Raw genomic sequence first — 17290 nt, forward strand, 5'->3', positions numbered from 1 at the left:
GGAGTAACCTCATGCCAGAAAGTCCCTTTCCAGGTTTGCCATACTTATCATGAAGTCGTTGAGCTCTTTTGAAACTCTTGCCATTCTCAGCCCTTAAGATATCATGTTCTGTTTGGCCTGAAAAGGGTGCATACTGTTCCTATGGAGCAGTAGAATCACCCTGGCGGGCTTCTGATAAAAGTTGTTGGATAATGTGGCTGCATTTTCTGACTTTGACATCTGTATGTCCAGGAATATGGCTGTGGTTTTGTCATAGGTGTGGTGAATTTTAAAAATTATGTGGAGTTCTCAATGTGCTGTAAGAAATTCCGCAGTTCAAATTCTGTGCCATTGCATATGATAATGATGCCATCTATGTACCTGTAATAACATCCCATAAATTGAAAGAAGAGTAGTTGCATGCCTGTTCTTTTTCCCATTTCCCCAGCACAGTGTTTACTAGGATGGGGGCTATGGCTGCCCCCATTGCAATCCCTCATTTTTGCCTACAGTATTTGTTGTTAAACCTGAAAAAGTTGTTCTATAGTAATATCTGCAGGAGTTTACTAATAGTTTCTGTGGACATGTCTGATGATGCTTCATATTCTCTGAGGCCATCAGTTACTGCCCTAATGCAATAATTGTGGGGGGTATGGTGTAGAGAGCCTCCACGTCTATGGTGGCAAAAAAGGAATCCACATTGACCAGGATATTTCAGATTTTCCTAAGGAAATCTCCCTTGTCCAGGATAAAGGAGGGGTTTTGTTCTGCTAACGGCTTAATCCGCATATCCAGGTAACTAGAGACAGGTTTGGTCATGCTGCCACCACTAGCATTGGCTGGTCATTACAGAGGGTCTAAAATGTTTTTGTGGGTCTTGAGGATGCTGAAAAACTGTGGGAGTCTCACTTCTGCTATGGTGATAAACTCCAGTAGTTGATCGCTAATCAAACCTGCATTGCTCAGTTCAAAAAATTTTTCTGTTATATTATCATATGTTGCTTTGATGTGGTTGATATCCCATTTTTCATAATAGTCCTGGTTCTCCAGTATCGATTGAATTTTGAGGTTGTAAGTGTCTGTGATCATCAGTAGAATTCCACATCCCATAGCCACCTTCATGATTCTTATGGCTGGCTTCGGACATAATGCCATCACTGCTGTCTGTTCCTGTGGTGTTCGGTTGAAGAAACATTTTTTAGGGGTATTTTTAGTGTTTTCCTGATGTCTACTTCATGTTTTGTTTCAAATGCTGACACTGTGGGGTGTGGGCTGCACAGAAATTATTTGGTTTTGTCCATTTATCTTTAACTATTCCATTATTGGGTTTTTTCTTTATCATGAAAGAAGATTCTTAGATTGATTTTCCTTGTTAGATGTTTCAGGTCAATAATGATCTGTACTGTGTTGCTTCTTTGGTGTGGGACAAAAGTCACACCTTTCTCTAGGATATCAAGGTCCGTGGTAGTCAAGGGTTTTTTGGAGTGGTTCCAAAGTTTGTTTCTGTGTTGCTGCTGGTGATCCTTCATAATAAAAGGTTGGGAAGTGGAACGCATAGGTGTTTTAGGTCCTTCTTCCATCTTGCTATTCCATGTGGGTCCAATGGTTGGGGTCATGCTGAGAGTCCAGTCTCATTGAGTTCATGCCAATCTGAAAAAAACACCTGTTTTTCCTAGTTGAACTGGGTGTCCTCTGCTTCCAGTTGTCCCAGTGTATCGGGGTCAGTGCACTGATGTCTGTAGGCTCAATACTCATGTCTCCTCTACTTGGTGTTGTTTGGGACTTTGGGAATGCTCAGTCCTAGGTGATTCTTTTCCCTCTTCTTTTTGTCTGGTGGGGAAAGCAGTTGTTTGGGTTCAGATCTCTGTCTAGTTTATGTAGTTTCTTGTTGAAAAGTTTTGAGTATAGTTCTTGAATTTTGGTGATGGTGGATTTCAGCTTTTTTTTTCTTGTCCTGGATGTTGTTTAGATCAGGTTTGAGCTTTTCCAATGCTTGTAGGTGGAGTTTTTGTAGATTCATATTGCATTTGAGGAGAAAATTTACCAGGCAGAGACCTGCCTTATTGAGAAGGTTCTGTCATCTTTCATTCAGTTCCTCATTCTGGTTCCTGCAATTCAGCCTGTTATGTAGTCTCAGGCCTTTTGGTACTACTCCTCTGTTAAGGCAGATTTTTAGGTACATCTCTTCCCACTGTAGAATCTTGTAGGCCAGGAGGTGTTCTTCAATTGTAAGTAGTATCTGGTTTTCTGTTCTTTCCTGTGTCATACCATTGTCCCTTCAAAGGCTGATTTGGTCATCTAGGCATAGTGGGCCCATGATGTCCTTAGATATAGGGTTATGAATCTCCTCAGTAGAGTGAGAGAAATATTCAAACCTGGAGAACGTTGTCATGCAGAGTGCAGTTAATCCCAAAGAATCAGGGATCCAAATGCGAAAAGTTATTTCAAAAAGCTCTTTTCTGTTACATGCCACTGTTTAAAAATAGCATTGGCAGGAAAGGTTGCAGCTGTAACCAAAAAAATAAAATTATATGTTATTTAAGAATCCAAGTCCACATCCAATTCAAGGAAAGTTTATTGAAGTGCTTTGGCAGATGGGTGTTGTAACAGTATTATAAGCCAGATTCTTGTATTAATACACTTAAGACAATACAATTTGCAAACATAAGTTTCATCAAGGTATCACTGTTATTGGATAACAATTTTAATAGTGCATCCCCATTGGTGCCTTATTCTGGACTATGGCATTAGTCCCTTTCTGGAGTGAGAGACGACATTGTATGGGCTCAGGAAGAGCTGTGATTGGGGAGGAGAAAAAGGTGCATTCTGATAAATAGTTGTGGTGGGAAGTACAGGGGAAGAATACATTTTTATTATTAAAGTTTATTGAAACATAATTTATTCATGTAAGGTGCAGGGCCTTAGTTGTGCCAGCATGGTGGAGTTTATAATTATTATTATGAATTTAATTTCGGTGTTTGCATGAACTTTGTTGTGTAAAAACATAAACTGGAAAGAGAAGTCAGAGTAAACCAATCAATTTAATTTTTATTTTTAATAACGTTTTGAGTAAACATTCTTTAATGAGCAGGGAAATCATGGGAAGAAGAAAAAAGGGACTTAACAGAATTAAAAGAAAGAAAGTATTTCAAAGTCACTGAGCCTAGAGTCTATTATAAAGATAATCAAATGACTTAAGCAAGAACCAAGTATATAGGGCATAAATTCATAAAAGCAATGTGCAGATGTATTTTGGCATGAGATTGATTTTATATCTAGGAGTTGGACAAGCATCAAAATTGATATGTGAGCACAGCAATCATGATAGAAATCATGATAAAATGGTCAAGATAAAAGACGATGTAATAAAAGAATAGAACTAGACCGGGGTTGAAAAAGGTAAACATACACTTTCAGGGCAGTGAGTAATTTAAAACTGTGTTTTTTTTTTGTTTTGTTTTTTTGAGTGATTGCAAAAATGTGATAGTACATTAATTGAGTGAGAAATGGTTGAGAAATAATAAAATAAGCATTTAAAAATAAACATGTTGTGGGCAACAACCAGCACTTTTGCTATGAGCCTCATCAGATCTGCATCAAGGATTCAAAATTATACTAGTGTAGGAGTATCTGAGGGAACAGAAACTATAAATACATAAGAACAAATGAGTACAGATAAAATAAAAGGTAGAAACTAATAAAATAAAATGTACTATAATAACATATGTACCCAACTGAAGCAGTATCTGAAAGAGAAGCTATAGAAATAATTGTAAAAATAACTTTAGGCATGAACTAGCATTTTCATTATGAACATTATCAGATCTGCCTCTGTCATTAGATAAGGAATCAAAACTATAATAGTGTAGAAGTGTAAGAATTAAGAATAAAAAGTAATATACTAATATATGTACAAAATTGAAATTGAAAGAGAAGCTGTAAAAATAATTCAAAAAAATAACATAATAGATGAATCACTGTAAATTAAAATAATATCATATAAAACCAGCATTTCTATATAGAGTACCCTTAAAACACTCTTATGGTGAAAGTCCCACAATCGAGTAATAGGCATGGTGGTGCAGCTTCCTGAGGTTAAGAACACTCCTGATAAGGATTTGAGTGTTGAGACCTGGAGGGGGTGTTGACTTCAAGTCTGGTTTGCCATTCCAGCTCCCTTTTCTCTAGCCAGTCATTTTACAGCCCCTGTAATTCTTCTTTAGGTACTCAGTCCAGGATGTGGAATAAGAAAGTATTGTTCCCTGGTTTGCATCAGTTGTGTTTGGCCAGTGCATTATTTAGGTTCTTGTACCTGATGTCTGTGAGGTGACGTGTAATCCTGGTTTTAATCTTGTTAACTGTTTTACCAATGTAAAATACTTGGCATAGAGTGGACTAGGCCTGGTAAACAAATTCTGAATTGAAGGTATTTGTTTCCTTGCTGTGGTAGAAGTGGTTGGTGTTAGGGCACTGGAATCCTGAAGGGTTACTCATAAAGTTGCAGTATCTGCCATTGGGAGGCCCACATGGGTATGTCCCATTAGGTAAGTTGGGAGAAGAGATTGCTGCTTTACTCATCCTTACAATGAGATCTTTACAGTTCCTGTTTCTTCTTAGGTTGAAGGTGGGTCCTTCAGCAGTATGCTTTTTAAGAGTAGGGTTATTGATAATTATAATCCAGTTGCCCTTTATCGATTTGGACATCTCTTTATAAACCATGGAGTAGGTGATTGTCATAAACATGTCCTTATTCTTTTTGTTGTGGTGGTTCTTATTCCTCCAATTCCTTCTTGTAGTGTTCTCATTGGTAGGAAAGTCTGGGTTAGAATTCCTCATGTAGGAAATGGGATCTAGTGTGTCTATTATAAATTTATTGGAGTAACCTCATGCCAGAAAGTCTCTTTCCATGTTTGCTATATTTGTCATGAAGTCATTGAGCGCTTTTGAAACTCTTGCCATTCTCAAGATTTTATCACATTCTTTTTGGTCTGAAAAGCTTGCATGCTGTTCTTATGGAGCAGTAGAATCACCCTGGTGGTCTTCCAATAAAGGTTGTTTGATAATGTGGTTGAGTTTTCTGGATTTGAGATCTATAGCTCTGGAATATGGCTTTGTTTTTTTGGTAGGTGTTGGTGAATTTTAAAAATTCTGTGTGGTTCCCAATGTACTGGAAGAAATTCATCAGTTCATATTCTGCGCCATTCCATATGATAAAGATGTCATCTATATACCTGTAATAAAATCCCATGAGCTGAAAGAAGGGTGAGTTGCATACATGTTCTTTTTCCCATTTCTCCAGCATGGTGTTTGCTAGGGTGGGGGCCATGGCTGCCCCCAATTGCCATCCCTCATTTTTGCCTATAGGATTTGTTGTTAAATCTGAAAAAATTGTTCTGTAGTAATAGCTTCAGGAGTTTGCTAATTGTTTCTGTGGCCATGTCCGACATTGCCTCATGTTCTCTGAGGGCTTCAGTTATTGCCTTAATGCAGTAATTGTGGGGGAGTATGATATAGAGAGCCTCCATGATGATGGTAACTAAAAAGGAATCCACGTTGACTGGGATATTGCAGATTTTCCTAAGGAAGTCTCCAGGATAAAGGAGGGGATTCTTTCTGTGAACGGTGTAATCTGCACCTCAAGGTGGATAGAAACAGGTTCTGTCATGTTGCTGCCTCTAGCAATAACTGATTGGTACAGAGAGTCAACAATGTTTCTTTGGAGCTTGGGGATGTTGAAAAACTGTGAGACTCGGGGCTCTGCAATGGTGATAAAATCTAGTAGTTGATCACTAATCAGACCTGCATTGCTCAGTTCAAAAATTCTTCTGTTATATTCTCTTATGCTGCTTTGGTGAGGTTGATATCAATAAGTTACCACTCAAAACTCCTCCCCCATTCCCCATGTTCCAAGCCAAGTCCTCCACCACCCTCGCTGTGAAACCAGTGCTCTTTGTCCCTGCTCCAAATAACTGATGCACACACACTCTTTGAGATTTGAGTTTCACACACAAATACACACACCTGGGAAAGGCTGGCACAAACTTACCAATTATGCCGCATTCTGCCCAGACTATAAGGTAGGTACTGCCACCAGAACACTCCAAAGCCAGCTACTCTAAGGCTCTTACAAGGGTACCCAATTATACTGAGTAAAATTAATACTAATACAAATGGTAGTGTTTCCCCAATGCAGCATGGCTTTCAGGAGTGGCCACAGTGTCACCAAAAAATATAAGTACTCTCAAAAGTTAAAATATTCTCTAAAAGACCTGCCACAATGAGAAGTTGAATATATTTAATAATAAATAATAAAAGAACATGAAAATACTAAATGTCTATTTACAGCAAACACCAAAGTTTTAATCACAGGAAATACTAAAAATAACACAGATGGACAGATTCACACAGTTACAGAAAAACAGTACTTAAGTATTCTCACTGTATTTTCCTGACTCATCTAAATAATTATTATTCCCTGGTTACTTATAATTATTTCCTAGTATTCAACATGACACTGGTTTGGACTGGTTTAGTGAAGTGTTAGTAGAAGTAGGTTATTTGAAAAGTAACATGACACATTTGATTTTGGAGTTTATGGAGACTGTATTAAAAAACTATTTAGTATATTTTAATGGAGAATTTTACAAGCAGGAAAAGGGGGTTGCCATGGTAGCTGCCTGTGCCCCCCTGTGTGCTAACTGTGTCCTATATTTTTGGGAGAAAAAATATATTTTTGAGACTGTCCGGAATAAACATATTTATTTTTATACCTGTTACCTTGATGACATCTGTCTTTTATGGGAAGGCTCAGAGGAATCCCTACAGGAGTTTTTAGTTATATTAACCATTTGTCTGAATTTTTAAAATTTACTTATACCTTGTCCCAATTTAAGATAGATTACTTGGATGTTACAATATACAAAGATTATGTTAACCAGTGTTTTTAATCAAAGTTGTTCAGGAAGAGTACCTTTTCCAACTCATACCTGCACTACAAAAGTGGACATTCCCATTACCAAAAGAAAGGGATTGTTAAAGGACAACTTAACAGGGCCTCAAGAATGACAAGTGAGAAGGTTGTGTTCCTTGGAGAGATTGAATTTCTTAAATTTTTGATTTTGGAGAGGGGTTACCGCAAAACATTGATACACTAACTAAGGATGTAATCAGAGACGATACACCAAAAAAAACTTGAAAAGGCACAAAATCACTGGAAAACTAAAAAACTGCTCCAAACCAAGACCAAAAGACGCGGACACCAAAGGTTAGTACTTTCATTCACTTTAATATGCAGTTTTTTAGTTTTCCAGAGACCATACACCTTATATTACCCACTTCTGGGGACTGGTAGAACTACAGAGGGTCAGGTGAAGGGGTGAAGGGTGTCAACAACAGTCATGAAGGTGCATACGTACACACCTTCTCTATGACTTCCACCCAGGTGGAGGACATAGTAAGAAAACACCGGGTGACTTTGAGAGTTAATCATGAGACTAAAAATTACCTCCCAGATAAACCATCTTTTGTTAGGAAAAGAGACATGAATTTGAAGGAATTATTTGAAATAAAAGGGACAAAAAATTGTTTGAGTAATGACAGGAGGAGGGGGATTCATGGTTGTGGTTTTTATAACCAGTGTAGCTACATGTTGAACAAAAATTAGGTTTCTGTACCATCTAGGAAACATTGTGTTAGAGCCAATAGTTCCTACAATTGCAATTCGAAAGGAGTAGTTTATTTGGTGCTATGTGAGACCTGTTTTAGCTTCTATATTGGAAAAACAGAGAGGAATTTAAGGAAGAGGGTATATGAACACATGTACGATGTCTCTAGGGCTAAAGAATCCAATGCACTATATAAACACTCTGTAGTATGTAAGGATATGAAACCCAAATTTTTTGTATTGGAGCAGGTGGCTATTGATCCCCGGGGAGGTTGCTGGGAAGCTAAACTAGAGTACAGGGAGCTATTCTGGCAACTGAAGTTAGATTCTGGAAGGACCCCGGGTTTAAGCGATCAAATAAGTATCAAAAGTGTTTTGAAACTTAGAGCAGCTAAATTATAATAAGGCACAATATACATATGTTTTTATTTATTATTATTATTATTATTATTATTATTATTATTATTATTATTATTATTAAGGTTACAAACAGAGACATTTATGGCTAGGGCCTTTTTTAAGCATAATTAAACACACCACAAAATATTAGTACAATACTGTTTTACACTGACTTTTTAGTCTATATATTTATGACAGTCTAGTAGTTAGAACTGAGGGTTATTTTATATATTATTTATAACTGTAAGATTTTTTTATGGAAACAGATTAAATGTTTTAGAAAATACATTTTTGGGGGTAGATAGGATTGTACATAGGTTTATAGGTTGGTACTAGGCTATCGGCCCTAGGGCCTATACAAGCCTATCCATAACAATTCCCTGGATATTTCTTCCCACAGTATTTACTTCCCTGGACCCCTGTCTAGCAGGGTGACTGACATGATCCCTTGGGTGAATTTCCTATCTCCTATCCAATCATCAAGGTTCTTTTTGAAGAGGGCCAAGGAGGCGCTCTGCTTGACATGTATGGGCAGTCTATTCCAGAGTATGGGGAGTCTCTGGGTCAAGAACCTATCCCTATGACATATGACCTATGACATACTATGGACACTATTAAAGGCCTGTGGTATAGGAGAAAAAATTGTTAGAAGAATAATAATGCCATGTTACAAAAAAAATCAAAGGTGCAGATTATGATAAATGGATAGCTGGGTAAAAAATATATACATTAAGAGAAGAGTGGAATGGGGTGCCCATTAATACACATTTATTTGTATTAGTAATTAATGCGATGTTACAAACACCTATGATTGATATGAGACAGGTAAGATGGAAAATAAATGCAAAAGTTATAATACCACTATGCTCATCTTCTGCAGATGATTTAGTTGTTGTAACTAAAAATAGAGGATGGGTAATGCAGATTATCCTATAATTTAAAGAGCTATTACAGAAGGTGGGATTACAGTTAAATAAAATGAAATATACAAGATTCAATGAAATAAAGAATGTAGGTAGAATATCATTCATAAAAAAGGAAATAAATATTTTGTGAATAACCTTATATAATCTGTAATCAGTATTATCATTGTATAGTTGTTTTACATTATGTATTTTTTTGTGTATTAGCAAATGTTTTTATTCTTGGAACTTGCATATTTTTTGTAACTCTGGAACTTTTCTCCCCAGGTCTCCACTGAAAAAGGGCCTCAGCCCAGATGGACAAACCCAGTCAACAAATGTCAAATAAATAAATAAATAAATAAATATGAAAATATAACAGGAAAATTGATTACATACTAGAAGGAATAAAAAAACTGTTGGCTTGGTCAAAAAGCTTTTTTTAATCTTTTCAGAAAATAATGTTCGTAGGTTCGTAGGTTGGTACTAGGCTATCAGCCCTAGGGCCTATACAAGCCTAGCCATAACAATTCCCTGGCTATTTCTTCCCACACTATTTACTTCCCTGGACCCCTGTCTAGCAGGGCGACTGACGTGATCCCCGGGGTGAATTTCCTTTCTCCCATCCAATCGTCAAGGTTCCTTTTGAAGAGGGCCAAAGAGGCACTCTGCTTGACATGTATGGGCAATCTATTCCAGAGTCTGGGGAGTCTCTGGGTCAGGAACCTATCCCTCCAGCATGTTTTGTTTATTGTGATGACAAGGTTTAGATCCCTGGAGCGTGTGGCTCTGAGGGATTGGGATTTCTTTAAGTGTAGCATGTCCAACAGCTCTGGGTTTGACATGGCCTTGTATGTTAAGCAAAGATCGCCTCTGAGTAGACGATATGCGACAGAGTATAGCTGGAGTTTTTTAAGGCGGTCTGCATAGGGCATCTGCTTTAGGCCTGTGATTCTTTTAGTGAGGTATTTCTGTGGCCTTTCCAATTGTTGCAGATGTCTTGAGAGGTACATACCAAACGGGGCATTGTATTCTATAATGGGTCTAATGAGGGATGAGTACAGTGGGACAATGACCTCCTTTTTTCTGGATGAAAAGCCCTTAATGATGAGGTGTGCCACATAGAAGGATTTCCTGACTGTTGTGGCGATGTGGTTATCGAAGGTGAGACCACTGTCCACCTGTGTCCCTAAGTCTCTTATCAAACTTTCGGAGTTTAGTGTACTGCCACCTATGTGGTAATTCATGGATACATGTTTTTTTCCCAAAGGGGATAACTATACATTTCTTGGCATTGAGCTTGAGCCTATGGCTCTGGCACCAAGCATCTGTTTCTGTAAGGCCCTTTTGTAGAGTATCCATATCATTTGGGGATTCAATAATAGCTCCCAGTTTGCAGTCATCTGCAAACTTTGTTATCCAGAGTCCCTTAGTGTTGGCTTGTACTTCAGAGAAGTAGATGCCAAATAAGAGCGGTCCCAGGACTGAACCATGATGTACTCCACTTGTCACTTGTCTGGAGCTGGATTTGGAGTCTGCTGCTTTTACAGTGTGGGTTCTATCAGTAAGCCAGTTAGCAACCCATTGGGTGACGTAGGGATTAATGCCCAGCTTAGTAAGTTTATCTATGATTCCAGAGTGGGGGATGGTGACAAAGGCCTTGGCAAGGTCTAGATAGGCTGTGTGGACCACCTTACCCTTGCCCATGGCTCTGGAGACTGATTTGAAGAAGTCAATCAAGTTCAGGAGACAAGATCGGCCCTTCATGAACCCAAACTGGGTGGGGACATTGAAGGATGCCAATGTCTTTGTTTATAAGTTCCATGATAATATGCTCCATGGCCTTGCAGATAAGGCTTGTCAGACTGATGGGACGGTAGTTTCTGGGATCCAAGGTGGATCCCCCCTTGTGGAGTGGGATAACTGTAGCTGTGCGCCACTCAGTGGGCACGAAACCTGAGGTGAGGCTATGATTAAACATGACACTTAGGTGAGGTGCCAGTTCATATTGTAGTTCATGTAGTACACAGCCCGGGATGTCATCTGGTCCCATGGATGCTGTATTCTTAGCTTTGGAGAGTGCGTTTTTTACCTGTGTGGCCATTATTACCGGAATTTGGCAATCGTCCGGTATTGAGATGGGCCATTTAGGGGGTGAGAGGGGGGTGAAGTTGGCACTGAATCGATCTGCCAGGATATTGGCAATATCCTTGGGATCAGTATATTTAATGCCATTCTGTTTTAGCTCAGAGCAGATCTGAGCATTGCCATTTAGATTCTTGACATAGTTATAGAATGCCTTGTTGTTGTCTTTGGAATCTTTGGCAATTTTATTTTCGTAACTAGCTTTGGAGGATTTTATGAGGGATCTCAGTGTCTTACTGAGGCTGGTAAGGAAGTTTTTTGCATCCTGGGATTTTCCTCTTTTCAGCAACAGTTTCTTCCTTTTGTTGTAAAGTTTGTTTATGGCAGGGGACCACCAAATTGGCTTCTTTTTTTTGGATGAGAGCATCTTGGTTCTATTTGGAATGGCACGATTTATGCATGAGTGGATGTGCTCATACAGTGCCTTAGTGTAGGATTCAGCAGTTAAACTTTCAGCTCCCGTCTGCATGGGTGTCATGAAGTTTGTCACTTCTGACTTGAGTACCATGAAGTTGGCTTTGGAGAAGTTTTTTATGGAGGTTTCCTTACTGGGGGGTGGGGGTGGGATGTGGATGTTAAAGGTGATTAGCTTATGGTCAGACGTGACTAACGAGGGGATGACCATAGGTATGGAGCAAAAATATTTGAAGAAGATTAACATATGTAGGAGCGGTATACATGTTTCCTAAGTAAATGGAAAAATAATTATTAGGATTTTTTTCTTTTTATTTGAGGACTGAGATTAAACCCAGTGAGAAAAGGAAAGTTTACAATACTATCAAAGAAGCTGAATTAAATTTAAAAAAAATCCAGTAGTACACTTATCATCAACACATTTCTTTTGTGGGTTGAAGACTGTAAAGTAAAAATAAACAAATATGGTAGTAGATATGCTATATGAAGAATATAAAACAGTCTAGACATGGGTTGGCAAACAAAGATAGGAAAATATGGTTAGGATACATGACAAAAATATGCAATAAGATGAAATTATGGTAATTAAACATGGGTGAATTTAACAGGGAAAAAAAATAGGTTATGATGATCATAGAAATTATTATTTAATATAAATCAAAAGAAAAACGAGTTGAATGGTAGGAGAAAGCTGAAATAAGCAAATACGAATAACGTAATGCAAAAGCAACTAAAAACTTTAATATGGTAAGCGCTTTCAGTGGTAAAAATATTCCACCTTCTTCAGACCCAGAACAACATAAAACTGATGCTTATATAGCTTGTAGTTAATTATCAATTAGTCATTCAATCAACCAATAAAAATAAAACCAGATAAAAGTACAATATTTAAACAGTATGAAACCTGCTCTAAAATGTTACAATGTTAAGTACATAATACTCAATTTATAAATAACATTAAATATATATGTATAACATGTGTAAATGTTATACTAAAAAATCACATTTTAAAAAGCTACTAGGGCAAAACTGAAAATGTATAATATGTGATAATAACATAAATTTACTGTAAGAACTAAGATATTTAGCTAAGTATAGACACATAAAAAATATATAGTAATATGTAAAAAATAAATAATTAATTGCATGCTGGTTAAAGACCAAAATCTGATCATAATAATACTGAATATATGACCAAAAACAAAGTCCATATTTTTATATATATAAAAAACTGTGTAAATGTTACTATGTTTCAAACTTAATCAACAAAAAGGTACAGTATCAAATTCAAAATCTTGTATGCAAAATTAATATGTTATCTATTTAAAGCTTTTAACTTTAATACGATTTTAATAGACACAAATTCATTTAAACCAGGGAAAATGTATGCAGCCGTTTTGATTTGCCAATACAACTCATTGTGTTCTAATAAAAGTTGCCAAGGCCCCCCTCTCGGGTCTAAAAGTGTTTGGTGTATAACCAAAAATCAAAACTCATGTGTTTGAAATTGTAAAATATGCCGAGCAAGAGCATTGTTAACATTACCTTTACTAACAGCATAACAATGCTCGTATATTCTTTGTTTTAGTTTCCGCTCGGTTTTACCTATATAAAATGAGGGACAAACCTGACAGCAAGCTGCATATACTACAGCTTTGGACTCACAATTTAAGGAGCCATTTATTGTGTAGTGTTTGTTATTAATATTGATGTCAGTAGTCACTTGAATGTGTTTACACTGTGTGCAATGCCCACATTTATGCATACCTTTATGTACCCACTTGTTCGTATCTAGATGCTCATTCTTATGCCTTTCCAACAGATTTTTAAGGTTAAAACCCCTTCTAAAAGTGAAGCGGGGTCTGATACCTAGCTTAGTACAAGTGGACGGTTCTTCCAAAATTAATGCCCAATTTTTTATAAAAATCTCTTTGACTCTTGCCGTGTCAGCTGAAAAAGTAGATAGGAAACTGAGATGTAATAACGTGACACTGTCATCGTTTTTGTCATGCTGTCGTGTAATTAGATTAGTATTGGTAGTAATACCATCCTTATATTCTCTACTAGTTAAAATAGGTTTAAACCAACCTGTGGATCTCTTATCTTTAACTTCTGTAAGTGTTTCTAAAAATAATTTGATAGGATACCCCCTACTTGTGAACATGGACTTCATCTTGTTACATTCTAAGTCAAAGTCAACATCTTCAGTAACCATCCATGCAGCTCTCACCAACTGGCCTTCAACAACTACCCTTTTCTGGTGATATGGATGTTCACTAGTATAGTGCAGGAAGGCATTGGAGTAGGTAGGTTTCCTATAAATAGTAGCTTTATACTGCTTGTTATACCTGTCATTAATCAGTTGTACATTAAGATATGTTATGCTATCTACCCCTACTTGATAAGTGAATTCAAGAAAATTGGTTTTGTTGGTTATGTTGTATGAATCCTTCGATCAGTTTGATGTCACCTTGCCATACCAGACACATGTCGTCTTGGTATCTGGTGTACCATAGTACATTTTCCTGAAAAACACTATCAGGGAACAAAAAATTATGTTCCCAATATGCCATGACACTGTTGGCAAAACTGGCACCACATGGGGACCCCATGGCTACCCCTTTGTTTTGTAAAAATATATTCTTGTCAAACATAATATAGTTATTTGAAAGAATCAGATCCAAAAGTGTTTCAACCAGACATATTTTATCATGCTCTACATTCTTGGACAACATAAATTCTCTCACCCATTCTATACCCAATTGGTGGGGGATGACTGTGTATAGATCTTTTACATCGATCGTAACAAAAACATTGTTGTCCTTATACTCCAAGTTGTTAATATTATCCAGGAAACTCCATGAATCACAACATATTTGTAACTCCTGGTTAATAAGTGGTTTAAGAATAGTATCTACCAATTTAGCACAAGCAAAAGTAATCGAACCCCTACCATCAACAATGGGTCTAAAAGGGGGGTTCCTAATATCCTTGTGTAGTTTTGGAGTCCCAAAAATACTAGGAATTCTAGGTGCTGCCATAGAAAGATACTGAAAGGTGTCTATATCAATAGACCCTTCCAGAAATAAATCGTCAAGAGCAGTTCTAATGTGCCTGTATGCAGTATTAACCTGATGTAAACTAGCAGGGGTATATACCTCAGAATCCATGTGTTCACGCATCTTACTAATGCTAGTTAGACTGATTCATAAACACCATGCCCCCTCCCTTGTCTGGCTTCATAACTCTAATACCACAATTGTGTATCAAGTCGATGTATTGCTTGTCCTCAGAAATAATGTTAGTGTGCGTTAATCTAACATGTGTATCATTATCTGATAGTCTCCTTAAATCTATCTCACACATTTTTTCAAAGGACATTAATGTCGGTACAAGTGGGGGGTTAAACAAACTAGAAACTCGTAGAGAGTTCACAAGTGTAGAATTGGTCCCCATCAGAACCGCAATTTGCGCACATACATTTTAAGATCAACTATCATTTTTACAAAATTAGTTTTCTGATGGGGGACAAAGGAAAGACCTTTAGCAAAGAAATCAACCATATTTTGATCTACAGTTAAAGCAGTATAGTTGAAAATTTTAAAGTCACTGTGTGTGCTCAATAACATTTCTGGTTCATTAGGTGCAATTGGTGTTATCTCCTCCTCTTGTTCCTCCGATTATTTAATATATCCATGGAATCCGTTGAAAGAAGATGAAAAAACTGCAATAAAAACAGAAAAATGAGATTTAAAATTTTCCATAATGCAGGGGACTGTCTGTGAAGAACCCTACTTGATAAATTACATGTAAAAGGAAATATGAAGTATAAAATTATGAAAGAAAGAAAGTGTCTTGAATGTAATGTGGAAGAGACAATACAACTTTGAATGTACAAAGAATAAAACATTTCGAGAAAAGTTTAATAATGACAATAGCTGGGATTTAGAAATATCAATATGAATATGACTTTGTATGACAATACTGACAGATGTTGGAAAATAAACGATAACAAACTGAAGAAAATATCCAGGAGTAGCCATCAAACCACGATGCAGAAGCCAAAAAGATATTTTATTGAAGACAAAAGCTCAAATCAAATAAACTGTGAAGCGCTTTTTGTTTGATCTATGTCAAACTTCTTCAGACAAACAGCAGCAATGATGTCATTTCCTTATATAATTTCAAATTGTCAGCTGATGAACAATCTAATGATGTCATTTCCTTTTCACATATTGGTTATCAGTAATGTGCCATCTACTGGTTGGTTACCAAAATAACTGGATGTTTTTACAAAATTCATTAAAAAGAGCACAAAAATTCATTTAACAAAATTCTAATAATAATATTCTGAAAAATGTATATAAAATATATTAAAAATCTAATTTTTAAAAAATTTTATATAAGCATTAGTAAAAAATCTAATTACACACAACACTGTGCATCAAACATTGCAAACTTGTAAAGCATAATTCTAAATATTAATATTAATATATTAATGTATTTTTTCCCCTGTGCAATGCTTTAAGTTTTAATACTGGAGTGATAGATGTTCTCTCATTGAGACCTGGCCATGTATCAGATTGTGTCAATATTTGCCATGTTAATTCTTTCAATTCTAATAAAAGTGGCCAAGCAGACCTATCACTAATAGTAACATGATCTATAATGGCAAAACCGAAAGAATGAGAAGAAAATTCTTTTATATGCTTGGCTAAAGCATTATGTTTAATGCTTTTTTTGATGGCATAATCATGCTCATACAACCTACAAGTAAACATCCTCTCGGTTTTGCCTATATAAAATGCTGTGCATTGGTTGCACTGGGCAAGATACACAATTGCTTTACTTTTACAATTGTATGTGCATCTAATTCTATATGTGATGTCTCTGATTTTAAAAATAGAACCTGTGTTAATTTTATGACACCATTTACAGGCACCACATTTCACCATACCTCTGTTTTTCTTATTACGATCATAACAACCATATTTCAATATTTCTTTAAAAGATTTCCTTTCTTATATACCACGTTCACTGTGTTGGGCAACATGTTGCGACACAAGTTGTCTTCCATAACAATGCTCCAATTACGAATCAAAACATCTTTTATAAGACTGTGATCGTAAGTGAATGTGGTAATAAAAGATTTCATGAATATGTTGTTTTGTTGAAAAGTTGTTCTAGTAATAGTAGTATGCTCATCATGTGAATCTGCCAGGTTGACCATGGGCTTGTTCAATATGGGTTTATAAAATCCAATTTGACGTTTAGTAACAACTTCCTGAGTCACTACATCAAGTAAATCATTTGGGTATCCCCTGCTCAAAAACATACATCGCAGGTTGTCACATTCAGCTAGAAATTCCGTGAATGTAGTTATCATGCGAGCTGCTCTTACAAGTTGACCTTTTACCACTGCTTTCCTTTGTTGAAAAGGATGACAACTTGTGTAATGCAGAAAAGAGTTACTGTAAGTTTTTTTCCTATAAATGGTTGCCGTGTAACATTTATCAAACTCATTTTTGACCAGATGGACATCCAAATAATTCAAAAAATCAAATGTTACTTCATAAGTAAATTTTAAAAATGTAGTAGTACTATTAATGTGTGCCAAGAATTCATTCAAATAATCTAAACTACCTTTCCAAAAGATACAAATGTCGTCTTGGAACCTCTGATAAAATCTGATGAACTTGTTGTAAATACTAGAAAAGACATGTCTTCTCCCAAAAGATCATCACAATGTTGGCATAAGCACCCCCACAAGGGGAGCCCATAGCAATAC

Source organism: Protopterus annectens, chromosome 1.part0, assembly GCF_019279795.1.
Source record: "Protopterus annectens isolate FY-2018-M chromosome 1.part0, PAN1.0, whole genome shotgun sequence".
Taxonomy (NCBI): domain Eukaryota; kingdom Metazoa; phylum Chordata; order Ceratodontiformes; family Protopteridae; genus Protopterus; species Protopterus annectens.